This window comes from Ictidomys tridecemlineatus, chromosome 12 (genome assembly GCF_052094955.1).
Source record: "Ictidomys tridecemlineatus isolate mIctTri1 chromosome 12, mIctTri1.hap1, whole genome shotgun sequence".
Taxonomy (NCBI): domain Eukaryota; kingdom Metazoa; phylum Chordata; class Mammalia; order Rodentia; family Sciuridae; genus Ictidomys; species Ictidomys tridecemlineatus.
Genome location: NC_135488.1, coordinates 65,689,490 through 65,705,412, shown reverse-complemented (window position 1 = coordinate 65,705,412; position 15,923 = coordinate 65,689,490). Strand labels below are relative to the sequence as shown.

The following is a 15,923-nucleotide window of genomic DNA, read 5'->3' as shown; positions in this document are numbered from 1 at the left end:
AACAGGCTTCTGAGTCTAGAAAGAATAATCAAAAGGTTTACACTTTATCATATGAAAAATAAGTTCTCCCTTCCAGCAAAAACAATATCCTGCAAAGAGTAAGGGGATCTTATGATCAACCTTGCCAAGAAAGTTAAAATTTAGGAGAGATGAACAAATTCCTAGAAGAACAAAACTTAAGAAGCAGACATAAGAAAAAAAGGAAATTGAAATAATCCTATTGCATTAAAGAAACAATACGTAATTAAAATCCTTCCAAAGAACTGATATATCCATGTAGCTCTAAAGGCAAATTCTACCAAATATTTAAAGAAGAAAGTCAAGTTTTTACATAAACTATTCCAAAACAAGACAAAAGAGTATATTCCCCAGCTCATCTTAAGAGTTGCTCCCAAAACTCAGTAAGAATAGTAAAAGAAGGACACATTACTTTTGAATGTAGCTCTAAGTATTCTAAAAAAATTGAGTCAAGCATTAAATCAAAAGGAAAATTTAATACAACCAAATGGGATTTGTCTTAGGAATAAATGTTTCATTTCACATTTTAAAATAATGTAATTTGCCATTGTCATTAAAATAAGTAGAAAAGTTATATGGTGATCCCAGTAATTATGTGATTTAAAAAAAATTTCTGAAAAAATTCAGCATTCACTGGTGATCAAAATTCACTACAAAATGGGGACAAAAGGGAACATCTTTAATATAAAGAATATCTACAAAAAAAATTATAGCAAATATCATACTTAAAAGTAAAATATTAAAAATTTCTTTTCTGAAATAAAAAATGTGACAAAAATGCCTATTTTAATTACTTTAATTCATCATTGTCCTGGATATTCAAAGCAGTGGAGTAAGACAGGAAAATAAAAGTAGGTAAGAATTAGAAAGGAAGAAATAACACTGATATTCACAGATGGTATTATTGTAGACGTAGGAAATACAAAATTGCCTACTGATGAGTTATAAATATTAATAATGGTTTAGGAAGGCTTTTGGATACAGAGAGCAATATTCAAGATCAATTTTATTTCTATTTACCAATGCCAACCAGTTAGAAAATTAAAAAATTAAAGGTAAAATTTATGTGAACATCAAAAAATATTAAGTTCTTAGGAATAAATATAATACAAAGTTGAAAACCTCTTTGGAGAAAACTATAACACTTCAGTGAGAAAAAATTTTCAGAAATACCCAAGCAATTATAAAGATGAAAGTGTTTGTGATTCAAAGATTCAGTATTGTTAAGATGAAAGTTTTCCTCAAATTGATTTCTATGCAGATTCATTCAATATCACAGTGCTCTTTGTGTAAAAATGTATAATGTGATTCTAAAACTTTTAGAGTTGTGTACAGGAATGAAAAATAGCCATGACAATCTTAAATAATGAAGAACAGTGGCAGGACTTGTTATAACTTATGGTGATTAAAACAGTGCAATGTGGGCACAAAGATGAAGTAATAAGACTGGAACAAAGAGAAACAAAGCAATGGAACTTTAAGTATTGAGGGAATAGTTTCATGATATAGTTAATATATTTGTATTTTTTGTTCCAAATGGTTTTTACAGCTCATGTCATAATTTATGACCCTACATTGATATGACTTTTCATTTTTAAAGAAATTTTTGTAATAGAGAATTTTTTATATGCACATAAATATAGAGAATGTAGAATAAATTCCAATGAATCTATCACACATTTTCAATAATTGACAAACTGAAACTGGCTATTATAATTTCACCTCCCCTTACACATTACTTGCTAACTCCTGCCCTTGTATTATTTTGAAGCAAATCTCTTGAGCTCATGTTTTTATTCCATTTTATCCATAGGTATCTTTGCATATATCTCTAAAAACATATAACACCATTATTAAGTAAATCTTTAAAATCATTTAATATCCTATCTAATATCTAAATTCCTTTATTAACATTTTAATATTTTAAAACTTTGTTTCTTTGAATCAGTGTCCAGTTAAGGTCCATATATGATAACAGTGACCATGTAATTGAATAGGTTCGGTTTTTTTCCCTTGTAATCTATTTTTAAAGAAAGCTAGTCATTTTTCTTAGGAGTATCTCCTAGTTTAGATTTTAATTATTATATTAAAAGGGTAACATTATGTTCCCTCTGTATTTACTAATAACTTGTAGTTAGAGCTGGAGGTTTAACTAGATATCTGTTCCAAAACATGAAAATTGCTTGGCCCAATGACTATGTCTCTCTTAGTCTCCAAAATGATTTTACCTTAAAGACCACATTGTCTGATGTTTACAAGTGCTTTGGGATTCCTCTAAAATCTAATTATTATTATTGATTTATGATTTAATTCTATGTCATTATATTATGTACTCTTTTGAATTTAAGTCTTTAGAAATTTATTAAGATTCAGTTAGGCCTAGCATATAGCCTATCTTTGTTGAATATACCATGGGCATTTAAATGTATATTCTGCAATTACTGAAAGTAAGATTCCATAAATGTCAGTTTGGTCAAATGGTTATAGTTTTCTTCAGATTCTTTATATTCTTGCTGATTTCTTTTTACGGGGGTGCGGTGTGTGCAGATGTTTTGATAGTTACTAAGAGAGGAATGTTAAAATTTGTCCTCATTGGAAAAGCCATAAAAATGGAAAATTAACTCAGAGCTGTTTCTCTCGACTACAAATTGACTTTACAGTTGCTACCTGTTTTGGTAACCAAACACTGTCTTTTAATTATTATTTTTTACATATTTTTTCAGAGTGTAATTGTTACCTATGAGAGTGTTGGTCTGATAGGGCCTTCCCTTTCATAACTAGAAATGGATCTCCTGTTTTGTCTGTTTTGCACAGCTTTCATTGGTTATTTTTTTGTGATAACTTTTTTCATTCTGTTACTTTCAGTCTGTGTCCTTAATATTTAAAGCACATCTCTTATAAATAGTATGTAGTTGGCTCATTGGTTTTTATTTTTAATTCAGCCTTATAGTCTTTTTTAGATGGAGTATTTAGTTCAATTACATTTAATATAATTACTGTTTTTTAATTCAATTATTTATTCTAATTTGTTATACATGATGGCAGAATGCAGTTCATTTCATATTACACATATAGAGCACAATTTTTCAAGTCACTGATTGTACATAAAGTATTTTCACACCACTCATGTCTTTATACATGTACTTAGGGTAATGATGTCTAACTCATTCCACCATCATTCCTACCCCTTTGCCCTCTCCCTTCCCCTCCCTCCCACTCCCTCTCCTTTATCCTATCTAAAGTTCCTCCATTCCTCCCATGTTTCCCCCATCGCCATTTTGAGTCAGCATCCTCATATCAAAGAAAACACTTGGCCTTTGGTTTTTTGGGATTGGCTTACTTCACTTAGCATTATATTCTCCAACTCCATCCATTTACCTGCAAATGCCATGATTTTATTCTCTTTTAATGCTGAGTAATGTTCCATTGTGCATATATACACCAAAGTTTCCCTATTCATTCATCTACTGAAAGGCATCTGGGTTGGTTCCACAATTTAGCTATTGTGAATTGTGCTGCTATAAACATTGATGTGGCTGTGTCCCTGGAGTATGCTGTTTTTAAGTCCTTTGGGTATAAGCCAAGGAGTGGAATAGCTGGGTCAAATGTTGGTTCTATTCCCAGGTTTCCAAGGAATCTCCATACTGCCTTTCATAGTTATTGCACCAATTTTCAGTCCCACCAGCAATGTAAAAGTGTGCTTTTTCCCCCACATCCTCGTCAACACTTATTATTGTTTGTATTCTTGATAGCTGCCATTCTGACTGGAGTGAGATGAAATCTTAGAGTAGTTTTGATCTGCATTTGCTAGAGATGCTGAACATTTTTTTATATGCTTGTTGATTGATTGCAATTACTGATATTTTTTAGTATATTTTTTCTTTTTTGCTATTTGTTGCCTGTTTGTCCCACATATTCTGTGTTCCTTTATTCTTCTTTGCCTAACTGCTTTTGAGTTAACTATGTTTTTAATATTTTTTTAGTTGTAGATGGACACAATATCTTTATTTCTTTCTTTATGTATTTATTCATTTATTTTTATGTAGTGCTGAGAATTTACCACTGAGCTACTGACCTAGTTATCCATTTTTATTCCAGTTTTTTTTCCACTGTTGACTTTTTAGTTTTTTTTTCTTTTTTAGCATTTACATAAAATTTCAATAGATATTCATGATTTATTACATTCTATCTTACTACTGATATTTTAACCATTTCCCAGAGTGTGATAATCTTTTGTCACTTTAATTCATTTATTTACTCTTCTGCTTTTTTTCATTATTGTCATCATATATTTTTATATCTATACATTAACTCAAAAGACTGGTTTTTTTAAATTAATTTATTTATTTAGTAAGTAAGTAAGTACCAGGGATTGAACACAGTGGAGCTTAACTACTGAGCCACATCCCCAGCCCATTTCTTATTTATTTCAAATTTTGAGACATGGTCTTGCTAAGTTGCTCAGGACTTTACTAAGTTGCTGAGGCTGGCTTTAAACTTGAATCCTCCTACCACAGCCTCCTGAGCTGCTGGGATTACAGGTGTGTGCCACCACTCCTGGCTTTTTAATATTTTCAGCTGCAGATGGACACAATAACTTTGTTTATTTTTTTTATGTGGTGCTGCAGATTGAACCCAGTGCCTCGTGTGTGCTAGGCAAGTGCTCCACCCCTAAGCCATAACCCTAGCCCTCTGCTATTATTTTAAGTATCAACATTTTTTTATATTTAGTTACATATTTATCCTTTTGTATTCCCCTATTTCTCCTTGGTTCTTTCATCTGTAATTATTTTCTTTTAATCTTAAGAACTTCTTTATTATTTCTTAGAGTAGCAATCTGAAATTTTTCTTATTTTGGTTCTTTTTAAAGGCTCTTTCATTTGGGTATATAGAATATTAGCTTTTCAAAAATTTTTTATCACTTTGAAGATATCATTCCATTGATTCTTGCATCCATAGGATTAGTTGAAAGTTATTTGTCTCTCATTGTTGCTCCTTTGAAATTAATGTTGCTTTCTTTTTGGTCACTTTTAAGCCTTGTATGTTTGTTTTTTTGTTTCCAAAAACCTAATTAGTATGTGCCTCCCATATATTTCTCCTTGTATTCTTCCTATTTGGAGTTCCCTTAGTTTTTTTCCACATTAATGTTTTCATTAGTTTGGGAAGATTTCATAGCTGTTATAGATATTGCTTCTGCCTCATATAATAATTTTGTCTTTTTCACAATCCAGTTAAACACACATTAAACCTTTTTATGAAGTCTCACATAGCATTTCTGCATTGCTTTGTTCTTTCCATTATTTTCTTAATCTGAAAAAGATTTGCTTCAGATTTGATATTTACTGCTTTACTGGTTTTAGAGTTTACTAATGCTGTCTTCTCAATTTTGTCTATTCTGCTTTTGAACCCATTCAAAGAATTCTTTTTGGGAGATGCGGATACCGAGTGATCAGGGGCGCTTGATCACTCAGCCACATCCCCAGTCTTATTTTGTATTTTATTTAGAGACAGGGTCTCACTGAGTTGCTTAGCACCTCACTTTTGCTCAGGCTGGGTTTAAACTTGGGATCCTCCTGCCTCAGCCTCCTTAGCCTCTGCGATTATAGGCATGTGCCACTGCCCTGGCCAAAGAATTCTTAATATAGGATAATGCATTTTCCAGTTCTGTGATATAAATCTGATTCTTTGGGGCTGGGGATGTGGCTCAAACGGTAGCGCGCTCACCTGTCATGCGTGCGACTCGGGTTCGATCCTCAGCACCACATACCAACAAAGATGTTGTGTCCGCCGAGAACTAAAAAAATAAATATTAAAAATTCTCTCTCTCTCTCTCTCTCTCTCTCTCTCTTTAAAAAAAATCTGATTCTTTTTTATAGGTTCTTATTTTGGTGAAATTATTCAGGTGTTCATTCATTTTCCTCATTTTTTAAATCTTTACCATATTTAGTCTTAATTTTAAAATGCTCATTTGCTAATTAGCATTTGTGGATCTGCTGCTTTTGCAGTTTTTTTCCTCTTGATTATTTATTCTATAATTTTACCTTTTCTCATCCAGTTTTTTTTTTTTTTTTGTACTGTGAATTGAACCTAGGGGCACTTAACCACTGAGCCATATTTCTAGTCCTTTTTATTTTGTTTGTTTCTTGTTTTGGGGGTGCTGTGGTGGATTTAACCTAGGGGCAACTTACCATTGAGTTACACCCTCAGTCCTTTTTATTTTGTATTTTGAGACAGGGTTTCACAAAGTTGCTTAGGGCCTCATGAAGTTGCTGGCTTTGAACTTGTAATCCTCCTGCCTCAGCCTCCTGAGTTGCTGGAATCACAGGCATATGCCATCACATCAGCTCATATGTAGTATTTTTAAATTATAATTCTAACATTGTATATAAAAATAGCTGTAGGAATTCTAGAAGTTATTAGATATTAGTGAAGGTACTTTTTGTACTTGGCAAATCCTAATCATCTCTTTCCAATCAGAGTTTTAGATAAAAATAGCCAGGTTAAAGTTTTAGTGAAATTCAGTCTCTCTTTGGTTTGTCCTTATCCTTTTAGTACAGCTTTTCTAGATTTTTGTTTGAGAGGCAGGGCTCTTTCTTCTTAGCCCCAAAGCTTCCCTTTGTAGATTTTGATCTCCCATCACCTGTCACTTACACTTCCTAAATTCTGGCACAATTATTGGAGGGGACAATAGTTATATGTTTGTTACAGGTACCTACCCTTATCACAAGTCCCTATAGGGGGACTTGTCTCTGAAATGCTGCATGAGTGGGAGATTTTACACTGCCTTTTTGAAATTTTAGACCTAGACCTTCTGCTTCTTATATCTCCCAGGAACTCAGCAAATTTTGCTCTAGGGAAAAAACAATTTGTGTTTGGAACTCCTTCAGTTTACAAACTGTTATGACAATCTCATGAGCATATGGTAACTTCTATTAGTTTCTCTTTCTTCAAATAGAGTTCCTGTACTTGGCTCAAAATTTCATCCTTTACCACATCAAGAACTGGCAACTGGCTTTAGGGAAGAAACAAGCGGTGATTATCAGCTCACATAGGGAGAGTTTTTCATCTCTAAATGAACTTTTAAAATATCTTTTAGATATTCTAAAATTCTCATTGCTCTCAGAATCCTGTTATATAAGTAATTTTAACCATCTTTCAGGTTTATTTTAGTTATAAAAATAAGGGTATTGGTTCACTGTGGTGTCCTATATCCTTTCCAGAAGCAAATCTAAATGTGTTCATATCTCTCTCTCTCTCTCTCTCTCTCTCTCTCTCTCTCTCTCTCTCTCTCTCTCTCTCTCTACCTTTCTACCCCTCTTCCTCCTGTTCTAAACACATAACTTTGTCTTCTTGCTGTTTTGAGACAGGGTCTCGCCAAGTTACTAAGAATCTTGCTAAGTTGTTGAGACTAGCCTCAAACTTAAAATTGTCCTGCCTCAGCCTTCTAAGTTACTGGGATTATAGGTGTGTGCCACTATGCCCTGCCAAATATGCCTATTCTTTAGGAGAAAAAAATTAAAGCACAAAGAGTACTTAGAATACTGATGTTGAAAATGCTGTCTCTAGGTCATCGATCTCTTTAAAAGATCAGGAAATAGTTAAGAGAAATTACTCCAAAACTAGTAGTCTACTTGTGCTAATAAAAATGTTCATATCTATATCTAAGTATATTTATCTAGAGATATGGTGCTTTTTTTCATCTATTGATCTCCTTTGCATGCTGATTCTAGTTGTAGATAAAAACTTGAAGGTTTTTTTTTCTCTTGCTAATTTTTATTATAGTTCAGAGAGACCTTTAGAGAGTGTGAGATATGATATCTTACTCTGCCTGAAGTTTTAAAAATAAGGAAATGAAAACTAAGAAAGATAAACTTGCCCAAAACCCAAAGCTTGTGAGATCAAAACCAAATCTTTCTCCTCCAGTCCAGAATTTTCCCATGATCTTGCCTGACTCCATGATTATTAGTCATGAATGATAGTGTCTTTTTAACCAAATGACAAACTATTTCATAACAAAAAAACAACATTAACAAAAGAAAACCCCCACTTAAGGTAATTTGAAGAAATCATGACTTTTCCAGGTCAAAAAATAATAGAAAAAAATATATATAGTTATATGCCTTCTCTTTATCACATTATCATTATTATTTAGGCAAAAAAATCTAATAGACTTATTTTATATCATTGTTAAACTGAACCAATGCCATATTATGATCAATTTACTATTCACCAATCTTTTGTGTATTTTATTAGCCATATACTATTTAGTGCTAGAAAATAAACCTACTGTATCAAAATGATACAATGCTCTAAGTTAGTTTGCACATTTTCACGTAAGTGCACACCAGCTTTTTCCTACAACCACAAAAGAAAAATATTACAGTTTCACAAATTATAAAATTAGCAGCAGCCACAACAACAAATTGTTATGTTTAGAAAAGTAGAAAAACATATTCCAAAAGTAGAGTTGTGATAAGCCTATTTTCCATGGTCCATGGTGGATGACACATTTGAAAGGGAACTGAAATCATTTTGTGTGACGTGTTTGTTTATTCCATTTTAACTTTAGTTTTTGCTTCCTAGTTTTATGAGTCAATTCCTGAAAAGTGTGCAAGTCAGTTTCTCATTTTGATATATATGTGTATTAGATATGATATTCCACGTTAAATAATCTATAGTCTTTTTACTGCATGTCAATTAACTAAATTTATATGTTATTTTATCATATTTCCAACTATTATAATTTTAAGGGCCAATGTTTTGTCACTGTAGAGCAAATATGTAAACACAAAACAGTACATGCATGGGTATATTCTAGCTATTCCATTTCATAAGAACAACAGAGAAAAATAAATATGGATCGGATATGTAAATTCATATTTTAGTAAAAATATAGATTTCCATAGTTTGGTTTTTAGAAAAGGATATGTAATATTATGTTTTACTTTATTTTATACTACAAGTATTATTAACATTTTCTCTGACTTATGATATTTTTGAAATCTTATATTCCACTTGAAAATATCAGTTGGAAACACTAGAGAGGTGTTGTCATTTTAAGTATCTTGTTCATTTAATTAATTTATTTTTGCACTGTATGCTGCTATTTGGCAGAAAACTTAGTTTATTGGATTTGATTACTTTAAGGCACTTGTCTGAATTAGAACATTAGATACATAATGTCCAGCATAATCCAGTGATCACTGTCTCTGCCTGTGACTCATTCACTTCCTTTGGTGAGTAATAGGATTTTATGCAGATTGTTATTTCTATTCTTACTTGCTAAATTAAGACCTAAACTTAGCATACATACATGCAAAAATGAGTGAAATCCATGTTACACCAACTTAGTTTAAGAATGTGAAGTTAAACTGTGTAGCAGTTGCCTAAGATTAACAATTATTTGACATGTATTTTGCAAATGAAAATATTGGTGTCTTGATCTTTTTCAGAAGCTAGTGCCCTCCTTTTGTTAAAATTTTAATGTTCTTTAAGAGGGATGTCTAAGAGAGGTATGTCAATCATCAACTCTAAGTGCTCTTAGGTAATACTGAATCTTCAACATAGCCTGTATAGTGTGAAAGAACACAGTGTTTTGCTACAAACATAGTTCATTTATTCAAAACATATATTTAATAGAAAGAAAATTGACTTCTTTTGTTATTTGATAATCCAGTTTCATAACTATGATACAAAGAGTTCTTTACTTTTTATTTTTAGGTGGAAACAATATTTTATTTTTATTTGGTACTGAGCATCGAACTCAATGCCTGCATGTGTGCTAGGCAAGCACTCTACCACTGAGCCACAACACCATATACAAAGTTTTATATTATTTTCTTTTTAATTTTTGGAAAGTGTTCCAAGTTGATGCAGTATTGCCTTAATTGATCATATACAGATATATTTATCTTAAATTATAAGATAATATTTTTAGAAGCCTAATAAAAAGAATATGTGTATTTAATATAAATCTAGGTCATATTATTAAAGCAAAAATAACTAGATCTTTGTAAGGAGACTCTAGTCGTCAGGTAGTTGAGAATACCCAGAATTAATCTGTATGAAGCTGCCATGGTTTGGGTATGGCCCGAGGATTCAGTATTGGAAATTTACCAGTCAAAATCATATATTAATGGTATTTGCAAGCGGGCTTTAGAAAGTAATTAGGACTTTGATAAGGTCATTAGAGTGAAGCCTCCATGGTACCTGAAGTGACCTTATAAGAAGAGAAAGAGAGATTCCAACCTGTCTATTTTTAGATTTCCTAGCCTCCAAAACCATGAAATAAATAAACCTCTATTCTTTTCAAGAAACCTACTCTGTGATATTCAGTTATAGCAGCATAAAATGGACTAAGAGGTCATCACATTATTTATAGATAAGAATAATCAATGTTAGTAGGACCTTATTCCACCTTATAGATTTTACTTATAGAAGAAATAACCTCTTGTATCATTTTCATGCATGCAGTTCTTTAGTAATGTGTAAGAATATGATCCTCAAAGTATTTAGGCTATTAATCACTTGGTATACAGTTTTACAAAAGACTTGGCTGTCATCTTTTTTTAAACTTCACTTAGAAATCACAGTAACAACATAAATTATATTCATGTAGCCTTGATAAGACACACTGGAATGTCTTCTGTGTTTTGTTTTTCTCATTTATTTAAATATGCATTCATTTTCATAAAAATAAATTTATTTTTCTTTGTTATATTTAGTGTTACATATATATGAGAATTTTCAGTTCTTTTGTAACACATGGTAAATTGTAGTGATTTTCAGTTAACAAATTGAATGCATTCTATTATTTCATCCTACTTTACTCTTTCAATATTTAACAACAGACTATATTTGTTAATTATTTTCTTCAAAATTTTAAAACCTAGATATTAGATAATATGGAATTTGTGTTTTTGCTTCAGGTTTTAAAATAAGTGTTGAATTTTAAAGATCAAGATAAATTATTTTTTTGGATAAAATAAAAATATAGTGTGACTGTTAAATATTGAGCATTAAAGGTGTGCTAGTCACTATTCTAGTACATGATGTAAAACCATTCTTTACATTCATTTAAAAATAATAGTATTGCTGGGTGTGATGGTGCATTTCTGTAATTTCAGCAACTTAGCAAGACCCTAAACAACTTAGTAAGACCCAGTCTCAAAAGAAAAAGGGCTGGGCCTGGGGATGTAGCTTAGTGGTTAAGCACCACTGGGTTCATTCCTGATACCAGAAAAAAAAAATCATTGTAAGTTATCAATGTTTGGAAAGTAAATGAAAATAAAAATTAGTATTATGTTATACCATTATGTAGTTAAACTTTAGGTAGCTCTATGATGGAGAAAGAATGAGTTTTTAATCAGCTGACTTAGGCTCTAGTATTGGCTATGCTAATTTTCCAGCATAACTTTGCATAAGTCATTTGATATACATGGGTTTCAATTCCTCATTAAAACATGAAAAACACAGATTGGATTGCTTATACTCTGGAATCCTCTCAATATATTTATATTCATGAAGACACTAAGTTATGTTCCTGGCTTCTCAAATTTAGCCTTCTTTGCTGTCTTCTCTACTTCCTTATTCATAGATATCACAGAGCTCAGTTTTTAGATTTCTTGCCTTTCCAGGGGAAAGTTTTTGGATTTCTCAGTTTTTAGATTTCTTCCCCTTTCCATTCGATTCTTACTTCCTAGGTGAGTTAATTCATCAATTTAATGACTCTAGATTGATATGTTTAAATGCTTTCATCTGGTTGCATCTGAAATAGAACTGTTAATTTTTATTGTGAAACTCTTTTTAAAGTGTTTCTCATCTCTGTAGATGAATCCACCATTTACATGATGTTCAGGCCTACAACTAAAAGGCACTCTTGATTTTTCTCTTTTTTTCATATCATGCATTCAATACAGCCCTATAAAATACACTGGGCCCTCTGATCACTTCTTATTTCCTCAACCACTATCACCTCACATAACAACTGTTTTACCTGAAAGACTGAGTAGCTTCCTAAATGATATCCTTATTTTTTCACTTGCCCTTCTGTAGTTCATTTTCCCCATAGCAACTAGAGTAATTCTTTACATGTAAGTGCTATCATATTGTTTTTTCACTCAAAATCTTCCAATGGTTTCACATAATGAACTCTTTATAAGTTCTTCACTGACTTCATTTCCTCCTTACTCATTTCCCTTGAGCCATAGGAATTTCTGGGTGCTTTTCCAAATACCCTACCTTGTTTCCACTGAAGGGCCTTATCTAATATGAACACATTTACTGTTTCCTTTTGCTGGAGTTTTCTTCCTTCAGATATGCATTTGATTTACCTCTTTGGAAAAGCCTTCTCTGATTTCTCTACCTAAAAACCTATCCCACATCTCCATGGTTATTTAATCTCTGTACCCTTTGCTTTATTTTTCTTAATAGCAATCACTTCCTGAAATTATAAATATGTATTTAGCTATCTTATGCCCTAGCACAAAAACCCAATGAAATTGCGTGTTCACTACTGACTGTGCCTCTGCAACCTACAACAGTACTTGGCACATAGTATGTATTTAATGAATTTTTTGACAGAATAAATGAAATGAATAGTTGTAGAGTCTCTGTTATTCTTATGTAAACATTGTTTATAAGACATCATCAAGAAATATTAGAAAGGGTCAGATTTTCCATTTTTCTTATAGTTATGAAGATTTATAAGTGTCATAGTGGGAAAATTTATACAACACTGTGTTCTTATGTTTTAAATATTTTTACCTAAACTTTTTGTTGTTGATGCACCTATGTTTTGAAAACCTGAATAATGTTTTAGGAAGTACATATTTTAAAATAAAATAATTTTATGTTTAAAACTCAAAAGATTATTGTTAATAATTAACATCAATAAAAATTATTTTGGAACATGCTGGATTACATAAAATGACATTTGTTAAAGAATCTCTTGTTTTTTATCAATGAATTTTGATTAATTCCTTTTATTATTAAGAAAAAGATCTGGGTGGAGTTTGTCATTGCCCTCAAAAGTTATTTTGAAGTTTATATATCCAAAAAGAACTTCATTTACCACCTAACCATGACCCAGAAATATATGAAAAAGACATTTTGTCTTATTTTGAAATAACCAATTTTTTAAAATGGAATATACATAATTAAATATTAGAAATTATTGTATGAATGAATGAAATATGATTGGGGAAATACACAACATAGAAGGAAAAATTCAGTCATTTGGTATTAATTGCCAATTACCTTTACAAACACATAGAATTTCCACCTATTAGAAATCTTAAAGTGAAATTGATTTTTATATCATAAATAGCAAATATGTATAAAATGCTTAATAGCTTACAAATGTGTATGCATTACTTCAGCTTGGAACAACCCTGGGAACAACCCCAAGTAAGGTAGCTGGTGTTGTCCAAGCTTTTCAAGTGAAGAAAAAACTTGTGAGTCATACAACCAGTAAATGGCATTGTTTGAATTCAGGCTTCACTCTTCTCTGATTCTGAAACCTGACCCACTTCTATGTCATGATGCTAATGATCTAAAAGTTAAAAACCCCAATGAGAACGTTCAAAACTCAGTGCTAGAGCTGGGGATGTGGCTCAAGCGGTAGCGCGCTTGCCTGGCATGCGTGGGGCCCGGGTTCGATCCTCAGCACCACATACCAACAAAGATGTTGTGTCCTCCGAGAACTAAAAAATAAATATTAAAAATTCTCTCTCTCTCTCTCTCTCTCTCTCTCTCTCTCTCTCTCTCTCTCTCTCTCTCTCTCCTCTCTCACTCTATCTTTAAAAAAAAAACAGTGCTATTTCTATTAATGATTTGTGATAGACTCTTAGCATTCCTAGTTGACAAGTGATTGATTGACTACAGGTAAATGTTTTAAAGTGCAGAACAATCTGTGTCTCAGGAATCTGATTGCAGTGGACTCTGACTAAAATGATTGTCAGATTTTCATTGTTTTCTGAGAGAGTAATATGAATTTTTAAGTCTTTTTATTTATTTATAAATTGTTAATGGCAGGAAATTCTAACATTTTTGTCTTAGGTTTATGTAAAAAGATTCATTGAGCACGTTGACTATTAATTTTATAAGAGTGAATGCAAAGCAATTTCAGCACATCAACAATGTTTTCAATCTAATGAGAATAGGCATTCTCTGGGATAAGATATATAGAAAAACTGACTTTCAGAGAGTTAGTTTCTGAAAACATTGTGATCCATGGAGTAGAATTAACTGAAAAAACCTAAGTATTAGCATTTACTTTAAAAAGTTCATTTTCAGTTCAGAAATTATTAGAAACTATTTTGTACTCCAACTGGGAAGAATTTATTCTGTTTATATTATAAAAGATTCTTTCAAATGCTTTAAACAGCCATTTTTCTTTAGAAGTAGTAGAAGTAGGAAAAACAAGTGTCTTTTTTCTCTATATAATAAGAAAAATGTAGCAGATGACATAATCTTATATATAGAAAATCCTAAATATTTCATTTAAAAAACCCATTAGAACTAATAAACAAATTCAGTAAATTTGCAGGATATAAAAATCAACCTACAAAAATCAGTAGCATTTGTATACACTAACAGTAGTATCTCATTTACAAGAGCTACAAAAAAAAACCCACTTTAGGAACAAATTTAACCAAGGAAGGTGAAAAACGTACACTGAAAACTATAAAACATTAATGAGAAAATTGAAGAAAACACAAATGCAAATGGAAATGCATTTTGTATTCATGAATCAGAAGAAGTAACATTGTTAAAATGACCATGTTACCCAGAGCTATGTACTGATTCAGACATTCTGCACAGAAAACAGAGAAAACAGTTCTAAAGTTAATATGGAATCAAAGCAAACCCCAAATAGATAAACAGTAAACAGTCTTGAGCAAAATGAACAAATCTGGAGGTATCATACTCCCTGACTTCAAAATATATTACAAAGTTGTAGTAATTAATGGCCATATTACCAAAAGCTATCTATAGACCATATATGATCCTATCAAAATACCAGTGACATTCTTCTCTGAACTTGAAAAATAGGCCTAAAATTTATTTTGAATAAGGAAAGATCCTTATCTCACATTATACTACAGAGCTTTTATAACAAATACAGCATGGTATTGGCATAAAAACAGATGTGAAAACCAGTGGAAGAGAACAGAAGACACAGAGACAAATCCACATAGATACAGCCATCTGATCCTAGACAAAGTGTCAAAAACATACTTTGGAGAAAAGAGAGCCTTTTAAATAGATAGTGCTGGGAAATATATAACCACTTGTAGAAGAATGAAACTGGCTTCTCTTACCCTGCACAAAAATCGACTCAAAAGTAGATCAGAGACCTAGGAATTAGATCAGAGACACTGCAACTGCTAAGAGAAACCAGGGTCATCACACCAACATATTGACACAAGAACTGACTTCCTTAAGAAGATGTAGTAGAATGAAATAGACATTACTATTACTGTGTGTACATATGTGACTGCATGACCAATATGATTCTGCAACCTCTATACTCAGAAAAATGAGAAATTATATCCCATCTGATTCAAATGTATGATATGTCAAGGTCTTTGTACTGTCATGTGTAAAAAAAAAAAAAAAGAAGAAGAAGAAGAAGGCTGAAATTATATCATTTGCTGGTAAATTGGAAAATACTCTACCAAGAGAAATAAACCAAACTTCCATAGTTAAAGGTCAAATGTTTTCTTATTTGTGAAAGCTAGAGAAAAATAGGAATTTTTAAAAGGGAGGGATCTTACTAAAATAGAATGGAGAACAGTGAAGTAAAGGGAGGGAATTGGGGGAGGAATGGGAAGGGAAAGAACTACAGGATGAAATTGACCACATTTATTTGCAGATGATATGATCCTATACCTAGCAGACCC

The 15,923-nt window shown here is 31.8% G+C and overlaps 1 protein-coding gene across 2 annotated transcripts in view; it reads left to right on the top strand.

The window, feature by feature from the left end:
• Aplf (aprataxin and PNKP like factor) overlaps window positions 1–15,923 on the top strand; it is a 95,118-nt gene that overhangs the window by 56,847 nt on the left and 22,348 nt on the right. The window lies entirely within an intron of this gene.